General features: G+C 39.4%; 1 pseudogene; it reads left to right on the forward strand.

Annotated features, from left to right (window-relative positions):
- Nucleotides 1–13,381: 13,381 nt before the first annotated feature.
- LOC101276815 (H/ACA ribonucleoprotein complex subunit 3-like) lies at nucleotides 13,382–13,576 on the forward strand (annotated as a pseudogene).
- The last annotated feature ends 710 nt before the right edge of the window (nucleotides 13,577–14,286 follow it).

Consider the following 14,286-nt stretch of genomic DNA (forward strand, 5'->3'; position numbering starts at 1 on the left):
AATAAGCTACAGGCAAATTATCCTCACAGGAGCCCCGTGATAGTTGAAAAAAAAAATTTGTGTCTTTCTCAATTAACAAAATACAGGTGGGTTAAATAGTAAGTAAAAACTACACATTTTTTTCATCCAATATTTTCAAGATATGAGCCAAAACAAAAGTAGTACTTTTTCATGATTGTCATTAAATACTGTTTTGTTTCACGGAAAATTTTCCTTCCTCTTTGGATAAAGACCAACCAAAGCCCACTCTACCAAGAACCCCTGTGTGTCAGTATTACCTGTATTATTTCAGGGCCTGGTTTCAAGGGTACTCTGCAGGGAGAGCGTTAGAGGGCTGTTACAGCTACCACCTTATGTATTTTCCTCACATGAAGAGAAACCGCCCAAAAGTTATCTGACAGAAAGACTGCCCCTCAGAACACAGACGATTCCCGTAAGGTGTCCTTAAGCAATGGTATGAGCTTGCCGGCATCGGTCTGTCTCTGGCTCCCTCTGTGTTGGTGGTAACTCCTGGGTGCCAGCAACCCAGACAGCCTGTCCAGCCATCCCTGGTCCCTGGCCTCCGCCTCACAGTATCAGGAGGGTCGATCCTCTGTAGCACTTTTTGGCCTTTTCATAATTATGCTTTATAACTTAATATGTGCTGTATTTACCGATGGAATTAGATCCAGGGTGGGAGAAATGTAAAACAGCCCCTGCTTTGGGGGTTTGTAAATAATCTCCTCTTTGTTCGGCTTCCCCCAGGTCAGGCTCCTGTGTGGGGAGTAATTCCATATGGGAATCTGACTTGAGTGCCATCGAAGTAAACCTTAAAGGGAATCTTGGCAGCATCTCCCAAGCCATAAGGAAGTCATTCTCAGTAACTGGTGAGGATTTTCTGATAGCTTTGTATTTTATATATGTATGTATATATATATATATATATATATATATATATGTATTTTTTAAAACATTGAACCTGAAGACTCTTACTATGGTTAAGATCTCCAGAGTTCACTCAGGAATGGGGAATTGAGATCTAATGTGAGAAGAATCATCCAGAAAATAACTGAGGTTCATTATTCAGTGAGTTTCTACATTTCTAATTTCAAATTTCAGCCCTTGTGTTAGCCACATGCCCTGTTAATTTGGCAAGATGGGGTTTGTCTATGGTGCCACGCTAAACCTATTTTTAAATTTAAAAGTTCAGAGACACCTTTTTAATAAACATTTACAATTCTGTTACAAAATTAAAGGTTATCAATAGCTAAGAAATTTTTTTTTCCGCAGAGTGGAGAGAAGTGGTGGGAAGGTTAGCAAGTCTTCATACTACTTAAATATGTCTTTCAGTTACCTGTGTACCTTGTTAATACCCACATCTGCTATGTAATTAGTCCTGATGTTTTTTCTGCATAAAGGTAAAATATGTAGAAAGTGTCTTTTAATGTAAGAGATAGAATGTTTTATTTTTGAAATTCATTTTTCTTTCATGGACACTGAAATGTCCATGTTGCTCCATTTAAAATCCCCAAAAGGAAATAAGACAGAGAATTGTATCACTTTTTCGTATCCCCTTTGGTTGGTTTACGGCCAGGTCTCCTTTTTTAGAGACTGTATGTCATACTGTATTGTTCCAAATTTTTATTCCTTTCTCAAGTTCCCCTCATCCTGCAGACATCATGTCATTTTACTTCAGTGACCATGACTAAATGAGGACTTACAAAATATGTATATGTAACAAAATATGTATATATAACTCTCGCACCTTACAACAATTAACAGTAACTTCTTGCCACTTAGTATGTGGCATTTTGTAAAAGAAAGAGACTGAGATCAGGCATGAAAATTTGTCCTTGTGTCTCAAAGTCCTGAGGCCTCTCTTTGGACACTCCCAGCCTTCAGCCCTTCCACAGCTCTCTTCATCACCTTGCCCTCATCTTTTTCCTCTCTCTTTTGACTCCTCTCAGCTCCTCCTGGAGATGTTTAAGCGTGCTAGTGTTCATATGACACATACTTAGGTACATATCTACACACACATGCACACACGGTCTCCCAGATGAGGCCAGCCTTCAGTTCATCAGGCCTCTTTACTGCTCAGCTACTCTTAACTCAACCCCCACAGCTGCTGCTTTAAATCCTGAGAGCGACTTAAATCCCACTCTGAGTTGAAGACTAGGTGCTCTGTAGTCCTTGCTTTCCTGAAACACCTCAATATCTCTTCCCAATATCTCAAAATAGATCTATGTCTTTGCCTGCTTATCTCATGAACCAGGTGACTTTCCTCTGTCAAATGAGAATGCTGGGGCTCCGTATCTCAAAAAGCTGCGGTGGACATTCAACGAAGCAATGACCCTGGAGCCCTCCATGGACAGCAAGTGCACGACAGAAGTTGGCGTATACTGTTACGGGCCTCTGAGAAAACGATCATGCAGTTTCCCACATCTCCTTCATTCGTCATCCAGTCAGCGTCCAGCTAACATGTACCCAGTGCCTCCACGGATGATATTAACTCGCTACTGGCAATACAGACAACACGTGTGGCCCCAGAGTCAAGAGGTCCGCAGTCCGGGGAAGAGGTGAAGGAGGACCCAGATGCCCTGCTACTCCTCGTCCACTGCCCCCTGTGCTGCCCCTCCTCGGATGCCCACCTCTCATGGCCTCCCCTTGACTGACCCATCCCCCGATGGACCGGGATTCACTTTTCTTCTGAACTCCCTGTGTTGATGTTCTCAGCCAGCTTGGCAGCAGTTCTCTAGTGTGTTTATCTGGGCTCTTTCATTAACAGCAAAGACCCTCATCACAGGGACCGTTCCGTATCCTTCTGCAGCCCTGCCCCCAGCACAGTACATGCACATGATAGAAACAAGGTGAGTGTCTGTTGGATGAGTGACTACACGCTCCCTCACCAATGATGGTGATGTATTTCAGGTTATTTCATCTTGTTCTACAGTCAATATTATAAAACTTCCTGTGGCTTGTGCTACCCATAATAACATTCTGGATTCTATAAACATTACAGTTGCTTCATGATTTATTTTTTTAAAAATATTTAATTTATTTATCTATATTTATCATTTTGGCTGCGCCAGGTCTTAGTTGCGGCAGGTGGGATCTTCCTTGCGGCGTGCAGCCTTATCAGTTGTGGCATGCAGGATCTAATTCCCCAACCAGGGATCGAACCCAGGCCCCCTGCATTGGGAGCCTGGAGTTTAACCCACTGGACCACCGGGGAAGTCCTGCTTCATGTTTTCTTTATGGGGGAAGGGTTGCAACTTGCTTTCAATCTTCTGATTTTGAGACCTGAAGTCTCATCCGTGTAAATGATGTTCCCCTGTTACTTGAATACTGAAGGAGATGCTGTGTATGTGACACCCTGGGGGCAGTTTCTGGCTTCTGTGGGTATGAGCACCATGCCTCCCACCTCTGCTCCCCTCTTAAATCCACCTTGCCTCCTAATTTTCCCAGGGCCTCTTTCTGCACTTCTTATGTATATTCCATATTTCTAAGTTATATTACATGACTTAGATCCATTTCAAGAATACTTTTCCCAAATCTTACCCTGTCGTTGTGTGAGATACTACCACAAATTCGACTTTTGTCTTTTCTTCCCAAAATCCCCCTCTTTCCCCTCAAACTTTCCTCCATCATTCTATACATCCCCCCACTCTTGACAGGGTCTTCTTCCAGAATTTATGCTGTTCACGTACTTAAAAAGGCCCTTTGTGTCTTATTGAGGCTGAGGGAAATGTAAATTCCTGAGCTTGTTACATTAGCTGCTTCACAACTGAGCCCCAAACTACCTTCTTGGTCTTTTCTCCATCTGTCCCCCCAGACACCCTAGGTTTCTGCTGCACTGGGTTTTTCAATCTTCCTGGAATGCACCATGCCTTTCACTCTCCTAGTCTTGGCATGGGCTGTTCTCTGTGTGGAATGCTCCACAGCCATTCTTTATTAAGAAAGTTCCTCTTCATCCTTCATGGCACAGAGTTCTCAAGTGATGCCTGAAGTCCAACTCCCTTTGGGAACGTTTTACACTTCCTTTCTGGGCTCTCACTGTACTTGGTTCATACTTCTCTTATCATGTTTATCAAGAGTTCAGTAAGTTGTAGTCCTGTTTTTTCAATTACAAAAGCAATAGGTGAGTTAAAAAAATGGACACAATACGGAAATGTGTACAGTAAGAAAGAGAATGCACACAATTTTTCGATCTTTCTTTTTCATTTAACAATGTATCATGGGCATCCTTCTACATCAGTATCTATATATCTCTTGGTCTCTTTAATGGATATATAATATTTTATAGTATGGATGTGCCATGGTTTACTTAGCTATTCCCCTTTTGATAGATATCTATTTCTTTCCAATTTTTGTTTATTATTTTACATTACATATGTACATACATACAATAAACATCTTTGCAAATAGATCTTTTTTGCATCTGTGACTGAATTTCTGTAGAATAGTTTCCTAGAAGTAAAATTGCTGGGTCGAAGAGTATCTTCAATTTTGAGACAGACTACCCAGTTGCCTTCCAAAGACACTGTAAAAGTGGACTCTTCCCCCAATATTATATGAGACTATATCCTTGTCCTTTAACAGTTTCCTACCTTGTTTCATGTAGTCTTGTACATTTCTTGACTTTATTCCCAGGTACTCAATAATTTTGTGAACTATTAACATGTGGACCTTTTTCTATAACTATTTTTTTCTAATTTGGAATTGATAGTGTATAGGAAAGTGCTAATTTTTGTGTATATATCTTGTACCACTTATCTTTTATTTACTCTTATGTCTAATAGTATTTAGTTGATCCCTTTGGATTTTCTGTATAAACAATAACATTTCTTTTCTAATATTTGCAATTCTTTCTTTTTATTTCTATATTAATACATTTTTAAACATCAATAACAGATATTTAATTTTATCAAGTGCCTTTTTGGCACTCAAGATAATAGTACATTTCTTTCTAATTTCCTAATTTGAAATATTCTTTCCAAATGTTGAAACATCTTTGCATTCCTGGCCAAAACCTGCTTCAGAGAATTATTCTTTTAATATACTTCTGTTTTCAGTATGCTAATGTTTAACCTTAGACCTTTTCCTCTATTTTTTCAGTTGTAGTCATTTTCTTGTATTTGCCTCTATTTGAATATGGGCTCTTTGAGGACAGGAACCATATATTGTTCAACTGTAAATGCCCCTCATCTCACATAACACCTGATACATCGTAGATGCTAAAACTATGCCTGTATTTGTGTTCTGAAGTCCTGGATTCAAATCCCAGTTCTGCCTCTTACTAATGATGTGGACCGGTTACTTAATATCAGTCTGTTTCACCATTTGTAAAATGTGATATTACTTCCTTAAAGGCTCTATGTAAAGATTAAACAAAAGAACATGTGTGAAGTATATATTACAGTGTTTAGAGCATAAAAAGTAAGTAGGTTTCTCTCCTTTTGTTTTGCCCCTGCTATAGAAAAACAATCTGAATTTATTTGTCATGGGAGAGTTATCAGGGCAATCCAAGAATTTTTAACCGATAAGATTATGGGTGACTCTGAACCTCCACATTCTCACTGCAAAATGAACGGATGGGTGTCAGCCTTCTTTTGATCACTGTCATCAAATAAATACTCGTTAGGCAGCTCATAATTACAGCTTGAGAAAAACGGAATATCATATAGATGGCAGGAGCCAATTAGTAAAAAATTTACATTGGAATTATAGTTCATCATTTCATGTTTTCTACTTTAACAACATGTGTGCACACTTGCCACACATTTTTTTTTTACATCTTTATTAGAGTATAATTGCTTTACAATGTTGTGTTCGTTTCTGCTGTATAACAAAGTGAATCAGCTATATGTATACATATATCCCCATATCCCCTCCCTCTTGCGTCTCCCTCCCACCCTCCCTATCCCACCCCTCTAGGTGGTCACAAAGCATCGAGCTGATTTCCCTTCCCTGTGCTATGCGGCTGCTTCCCACTAGCTACCTATTTTACATTTGGTAGTGTATATATGTCAGTGCTACTCTCTCACTTTGTCCCAGCCTCCCTTTCCCCCACTGTGCCCTCAAGTCTGTTCTCTACGTCTGCGTCTTTATTCCTGCCCCGCCACTAGGCTCATCAGTACCATTTTTCTAGATTCCATATATATGTGTTAGCATACGGTATTTGTTTTTCTCTTTCTGACTTACTTCACTCTGTATGACAGACTCTAGGTCCATCCACCACACTACAAATAACTCAATTTCGTTCCTTTTTGCCACACATCTTAATTTTTTTTTTTTATTCTATCCCTGTTAGAACCTGAAAGGATAGAATTGATGCTGACTGATTTAAGTCACCAGTTTAGCAGTAAGCATGAGAATTTTGTGATGAGATTGGTCTAATTTGAGGTTTTTATTTCTTCAAAAAGAGAAAAAACAAGTAACTAGACTGTATAAACCTGAAACCTCCCTCCCCCAAACTGAAATATCAATGTTTTCTCATATACAGGAGAATAAATTCTATTGCCTATGCATGAAGTTGAATCAATGTCTCTGGTGTCATTTCGCTGAATGGTTTCAAATAGGAATACAAAGCCCAAATGAAACTAAGATGAGATGGTAGAAATTGTGACAGGGCTATTTTTGAAATGATGCTCTTAGGAAAAGCTGCTGATTGAAATCGATACCTCAAGACCTGGAATTTGAAAAGACCATTTCTGAGACCTGAGAGGGTCACTGAATAGAAGTGTCAGTTGATGGTATTCAGACCATGCAATTGCTTTCACCAAGGTGCCTCTGTGTTTACTTAAGTGACTTGTGGTAGCTGGTGGCTGAGCATACATTGAGAGAGTCTCCCTCCATCCAGGCTCCAGGGATGAGGAGACTAGAGAGGACATTGTCTGGGGTCTAAATGAGTAAGTCCTGGTGTGCTATATTGAAAGAAATGAATCGAACTGCATTTTCCTTTTCATTTATCCCCTGGAAAGAAGATTCTGTGAAGGGTATGAAGAATATAAACCTTTTAAATATTAAAAAAATCAGTGCACCCCAAACCTCGCAATATCTATTTCAGACCAAATCCTATTTAATAAATTATAATTGATCAGAAAAAATCATTTGTACAGATCTCTGCTAATGTTTCCATTTTTCTCCAAGGAGTCATTTCCTTTTTGTTAAGTGTGAGATTTGTGTGTGTGTGGTGATGGCCTGGGGTGTGGGGTGACACAGAGGCTATTCACACAATTCAAATTGCTTTACATAGAAGTTACCAGATTGCTTAATTACATTAAGATTTGAGATGATGGTGTGGGGAGAAATGTAGTTTAATGAAGCTATCAACCTTTTAGGTTTTTTTTTTTTTTAAATAGCATTAGCTTTTAAAATTTAAATTACAGGGAAATCTGATTTGTCGTTTTTTGTATGTCAAAGTGAGTAAATCGCATTTTAGTGTCTCTAGCACATGGGGTGTATCTTAATTATTAATTTTGTTCACTAAATTTGAGATTGTTCGTTTGAATGAAACTGAACAATTTCAAGTACTCTGAACCCAGCTCTCCACTTTCCCATCAACCCATGGGACTGTCCCAGATTCATGTACATGTCACAGGTGCAGGTGACCATCCAAGGTATGGGAGTAACAATCCTCACCCCCCAGCCAGACTCTGTCACACAGCTGCAGAGCTGGACACACTCTTCAGAACCATAAACATGGCCAAACTGAATGTAAATTAAGCTTTGGATTCTGAATCAATGTTTTAAAATGTCAGAAGAACAGTTTGGAATGCCACACTGCCCCATCAGCTGCCTTGGTTTTGTAAGAACATGTTTAAAATGGGGAGCCTGTTGTTGCCGCCCCTGTTCTGAGAAACTCTCCCAGTGGACAAGCTCTGAACACCGTGGCAGGATGTGAGGTAAGGTGGGGCTGGCTGGCTGGGAGTAATAGGAGGAAAACCAGCCTCAGAGGTTGTAGGTGTCCAACTGTGTCCTGGGGACTAACACATCTGACCTGGAATCAGAGCCTGATTCTTGGACATTTACATTACATGGTTACTGTAGCTACTGAAACTTTGCCTACAAGACCCACCAATGTAAATTTGGCTACTAGGTCCTTTTAAAGAAAAAAAAAAAAAAAGAGTTGATGAGATAGGTTAAGCCTAACTGGAGAAATTTTCCGCCATTTCTGGCAGAAAACAAATAAAACCAAGCATTTTAAGAACTCATAAGACCAAGCATTTAAAATGTGACCTCAAAGCCAGAATCTTGCTAATCTGCATTCTATTATACCAGCAATATGACCTTGAGCAAAGAACTTGATCTCTCTAAGTCTCAGTATCTTTGACCATAAAATGGGAATAAGAAGAGTCCCTACTTTATAGGATTGATGGAAGGATTAAAAGAGTAATGTCTTCAAAGCATAGAAACATCATACCTAGGACATAACTAGCTCAGAACTCAAATATTATTTGTTATGATTAGTACTATGATTATTATAATCATTATTGTTTTGATATTGTTCTTTGAGCTAAATTCTGTAATTTTTGTTTCTAGGATTAAACGGAAATCAGAATTAATATTTATGGATTTTTTTTTTTATTCAGGGATTCTTTTCCAAAGGATGTTGCATCTCATCAAAAGCATTCTTCATAAAAAGAAAAAAAAAACTGTTGGAATGTATGTGATAGTTTTATGTTTATTGCAGTTATTTAGTGGAATTCCAATATTATTCAGCATGTTTTATGCTTACAGAATTATTTAGGGTATAATCAAGAATACCATAATACTGTCTTTATACATGGGCACTGTTTTAAAAACTAGGCTTAATTAGCAGGAAGATATTCATAGTGTGGGTCTGACATTATTATGACCTCAATATAAATTCCATGAGGTGGAGAAGACCCAAGAAAGAAGGCTACAGATTTATCATGGTATGATACATTTGCAATATGGATTGTACTTATCTTTTTATTTGCCACAGACAATGTAAATTAGGAACATCTGAACGAAGATTCAAATAACTTAGCATCTGTAGCCCACTATAAAATATGCTGTTCCGATGCCTAGAGTAGAAACAGAAATTTACTGTTTTCTTACCCTACTGATATGATGATTTGGTTTTGGGTCCCAGAGGTAGCCTCCTACCAGTGATGAACAGGGAACCATCCTGAAGAAAAGGTAGGGAAATGGCAGTGGATCACTTATTTCCTCCTCTTCTCTTTTTAGTGTTTTAAGGAAATTTTGCTCTTTGGTCAAGATGTTATTGATGAATAAAACGCTTTGAGGGGGTGAAGTTTGGGGTAACAATGTCTTTAACCCATTTTCCATCTCAATGTTATTTATTCTATAGATAAAATTATAAGATTTAAGAAATGTAAATGAGCTATTGAACATTTAAGTTCATATAAATATGTGCGAATTTGGGGGTGGCCTTAATGGCTCTAAATATTTCTGGTTGGATAACTTTCCCAGCATGCATGAAGAACTCCATGGTGTTCAGGGCATGAAATTAATCACGAGGGCAATAGACAAAGGGCAGAGGGCCTGCCACAAGCTGGGACCTCATCATGAGATTTTCATGTTTGCTCTTCCCCCAAACGTTATTATCCTCATTTAACAGATGAGGAACCTGAGGCTCTGAGATTTCTCTATGATTTACTCTAGGTCACTTGGGTCACAAGTCAGACTTTACAAAGCTTTCGTTTTGTAAAAAATAAAATATAATAATTTGGTTGAGGGTAAAGCTGTGGACATATAGCAGAGTAGTGGGCCTCAGACCCTTGAATGCCCTGGGAAATCCTAGACTGCTGTGAGACTGGGAGCAAATCTTAGCTGTGAAACTGCCATGATGAGGACACGGGTGGCCAGAGAGTTTTGAGGTAGAGAGTAGAGGCAGGAGAGAGAACAAGAAGGGGCTGTGTTTCATCGTGGCACTTAACTCTGCTCAGCTTTCGAGCATGACAGTGAGGAAGAACAAGGGAAGATAGTGTGTCCTTCATTCACTCTGAATGGCTGGGTGCGTTTTTTTTTAAATTAATTTTTATTGGAGTATAGTTGCTTTACAATGTTGTATTAGTTTCTGCTGTACAGCAAAGTGAACCTGCTATACGTATACATATATCTCCTCTTTTCTGGATTTCCTTCCCATTTAGGTCACCACAGAGCACTGAAGAGAATTCCCTGTGCTATACAGTAGGTTCTCATTAGTTATCTGTTTTATACATAGTAGTGTATATATGTCAATCCCAATCTCCCAATTCATTCCACCTTCCCTTACCCCCCTTGGCATCCATATGTTTGTTCTCTACCTCTGTGTCTCTATTTCTGCCTTGCAAATAAGTTCATCTGTATCATTTTTCTGGATTCCTCATATAAGCAATATCATACGATAGTTGTTTTTCTCTTTCTGACTTACTTCACTCTGTATGACGGTCTCTAAGTCCATCCACGTACCTGCAAATGGCACAATTTCATTACTTTTTATGGCTGAGTAATATTCCATTGTATATATGTACCGCATCTTCTTTATCCATTCATCTGTTGATGGACATTTAGGTTGCTTCCATGTCCTGGCTATTGTAAATAGTGCTGCAATGAGCATTGGGGTGCATGTATCTTTTTGAATTATGGCTGAGTGCATTTTTGAAGGGTTCTCAAGTTTTCTCATTAGACAGTAATTTGGAAAGTTTGTGTAAAAGTGGCAGACTCTCTGAGAGGGCTCCTCAGTCTTGTCTAACCTGCAGTCTGACTGAGGCCTTTTTCCCACTGGGGATAAGAGGGGCTTCTCTGTGTGGCACACATTTAGCAACAAACAACAGCTGGGTAGTTTTGATCCAGTTATAGCTACTAATTTGCAAGTTGTTCTAAGCACATCTGAGCTATCCCACAACTTTCTCTGAGCTGTGTGCCTTGAGTTCAGAAAGTGGAAACATGATGTGCCTCTGCCTCCCAGGCTACCATGAGAGCCTCCGCTTAATGCGGAACTGATTTCATTCTTTGAGCAATAATAGCACAGCGAGCACTTCAAAAAGACCAATCCATCTCCTCTCCATAAAACGTTAATACCCTTCAATGTACCAAAAAACCCTCCCCAAACAAAACAAAACAAAAAACCCAACAGGCTTTCACGCTTTGCAAGGCAAACACCAACTGCAAAAAGCAAACAGGACCAAGAACATTTGAGTATCTTCTTTTGCAATCCATCCGTTATCCATTATCCCATATTGTAAAAATTGGAGAAAATACGTCCCCTCTGTGGCTTGCTGTAAGCTTGAGCTTTGCTTATTCATGGGGAGGGGAGAGGGACAGCATCCTCCGCGGAAGACACCCCAGCCCTATCCAGCAGGCTGGCTGTGCGGGGCTCCTTCTCCTAGGTGTTGGCTGTGCGACTTCACGTCAAAGCCACCTTCCTCAGTTGGAATTGGGACCAGGGATCTGAGCAAGGAAATTCGGTCTTCAAGATGCACAAGAACATGAACTACTGAAGAGCCTGTGACTCTGTCATCCTGGCCCACCTAAACCCCTTTGGGAGATAACACCATGGAGTTCTTGGTTTCTCTTTGCCCTCATCAAATTTCCATACTGTCCAGAGTCAGTCTGATGCTTGGAGCACACAGTCACTTTCAGGGAGAGGTATTTTTGGTAGAGAGTGGGGACAGGAGGAAACTAGTAAACAGTTTCCTTAGTTGCATCACTTTTCCACCTATATCCAGGACTAGGGATCAGCCATTGGCTTGGAATACCAAGTAGTTGTTTTTCTACACAGAAGTGGCATGAGAAAGATTTAACATATTGCATTGAGTATCAGTTTTAGAGAGTTTGTCACCCCTTAGTTTTTAATGACTGGTTGTGGTTAAGAACTTGGACTCTGGAACAAGATTCTCTATTCAAATTCTAGCTTTGCCCCAAACCAGCACCATCACCTTAGACAAGTCACTTAACTTCTCCAGGTCTCCATTTTCCCATCTGTAAAATGGGGTTAGTAATAGAACCTAACTCAAAGTATCCAGACCACCATCTGGTAAATACTCAGAATATGTTAGTTGGAGTTGTCTTATCACAGGTATTAGGAAGATAATTCAGTTTTATTTTGTGATTCCATTTTGTCAACATTATATAGGTAGCTTATTCTTCTTGCTGGAAAGTGATTGAAACAAACTATCCTAGACTCAAAAGGTAAAATTTTTACAAAAACCAACTAGTGCTTTTTTGAAGGGATGTTTTTCCCCATTGATAACGATAGCATCTGTAAAATAAACATAATTCCTGACACATTTCTGAGTTAACTCTTATAGGGTACCATCATGGAAGAAATAAATATGCTGGTGTATTTCAATGGCCTGACAGATACAAGTCACCTTTAGATTTGAATCACGTAATATTTTCTTTCTATTTAACAGGTCTATGTTTGTGAAGGTTGGTTGGTATATTACTCTTGGAAATGATACTCTCTCTTTAATTGGTTTTCTAGGACCTTCTGCAAAAGAAAGTGGAATTCTAGATCATTTTAAAATGAGAGCTATGAGACAGAGAAACTGAGGAAGATCATGTTCTTGATGGATAATACAACAGTGTTATCAGGTCACATAAAATACCTTCGCACTATTACTCTTTTCCACTCTGAGGACTCTCAGAAAAATAACTAAGAGAAACTGAGCTGAGGACTGGGAGAAATAAGGAGCAGGATTATTACAAAATATGGAATTTAATGTTTCTTTAGGGCTTTGGTTTTATCCTTTTATTGCACAGGATATTCTGTTTTTCTCTTAGTCAAGTAAAGGGACAGTACGAAACATATACATAGGTTTTGAAAGGTCTGTGGAAAGGATGTTGTACGGTCCCACACAGGGTACTTGGTGTACAATGTGCCTAAGAGTTGTAAATTCATATACCACAATTAATGAAATAGCTAAAAATTTTTGAGCACCTACTATGGGCCAAGCCATTTAGTGCTCGTAAAATATCACATCATAACTATGCCATTGTTTTGATAGACTGCAAAGACATTGCTTTCTCTTTTCATCTTTACATCTCAAGTAGCCTGCCTACGAACGCCCTTTGTGCCAAGGATGACTAGTAAGAATGAGGATGTCTTTTCAGAACCTTGTTCTCCTCTCTTCTGGGCATGCTGCTAGATTATATCCTCCAGTCTCTTTGCATCCAGGTGGGGCCAAATGATTAAATGCTGGCCAAGAAAAAGTGGTGGGAGTGATGCAGGCTACTTCTGCACTCTCTTGAGCTTCCTTTCTGTAGGCTGGTTGGAGAAGATCCAGTGATGGATTCCAAGGCCATAGAATATGGAGAAGGTACTAGACAGGAGGAGTCTGGGTCCCACACTGGTGAGCAGAACTACCCTTACATTAGTCAGTTAGAGGCAGCTGTGGATGGAATTGGAACCTCTGACTTTGGTGTGGTCATGTTTTTCCAGTATTACCTCAAAAAGCAGGGGAACCGGGTCTATACGGTGAAGAAACTTGACCCTATGGGACAACAGACCTGCTCCACCCATCCCGTTCACTTCTCCCCAGATGACAAATATTCTTGACACCAAATCACCATCAATAAACGCTTCAAGGTGCTCATGACCCAGCAACCGCGCCCCATTCTCTGAGGATGTCTTAAAATTTCATGTCTCTTCTGCTGCCTGCTAGCCCTTAAGAGACTTTCTGAAACCAAACTCTTCAATCTGTGAGCCCTGAAGCTTTCCTACGACCCTTGCTCTTTGGAATCCGGTCTCATTATTGCCTTTGATCATGCTTGTTGTGAGGCAATCATAGTAGTATCTTTTTTAAAGGGAAGAAGTTTAAATCTTCTTTTCATACTTTGAATCACTGTCAGGTTATTAAAATGATTTGAAAGAATAAAAGTACTACCCTTACACCTCATCCTGTAACGTGAACAGAAAACACTCTTGTTGAACTAAGCTCACTGAAATTTTGGAGTTGTTTGTTATACAAACTAACATTGCTTACCCTGACTAAAACAGTATGAATGCTTCTTTACTAACATAGAAATGACTCTAAATAGTAAGAGTAGCTAACATCTGTTCAATATTAACTAAATGCAAGGACTGAAGCTTAGAGAGGATAAGTTACTAGACCAAGGTCATGAGCTAATGAGTGACAGAATCAGCCTTGAAAGCAGGGCAGAATGACCTTGAAGTCATGCACTTAACCATTTTGTTTTGATATTTTCCTATGAAATATAACATTTATTATAACTGTTTTTGTATTATAGAAGTAAATCATGGGGTGAAGTTTGCTTCAACTGTTTTTGCTCTAAGTAGCTATAAGCAACTATAATTTTCATAGCTGAAAATCT

The sequence above is a fragment of the Orcinus orca genome, chromosome 12, assembly GCF_937001465.1.
Source record: "Orcinus orca chromosome 12, mOrcOrc1.1, whole genome shotgun sequence".
In the NCBI taxonomy this organism is placed as follows: domain Eukaryota; kingdom Metazoa; phylum Chordata; class Mammalia; order Artiodactyla; family Delphinidae; genus Orcinus; species Orcinus orca.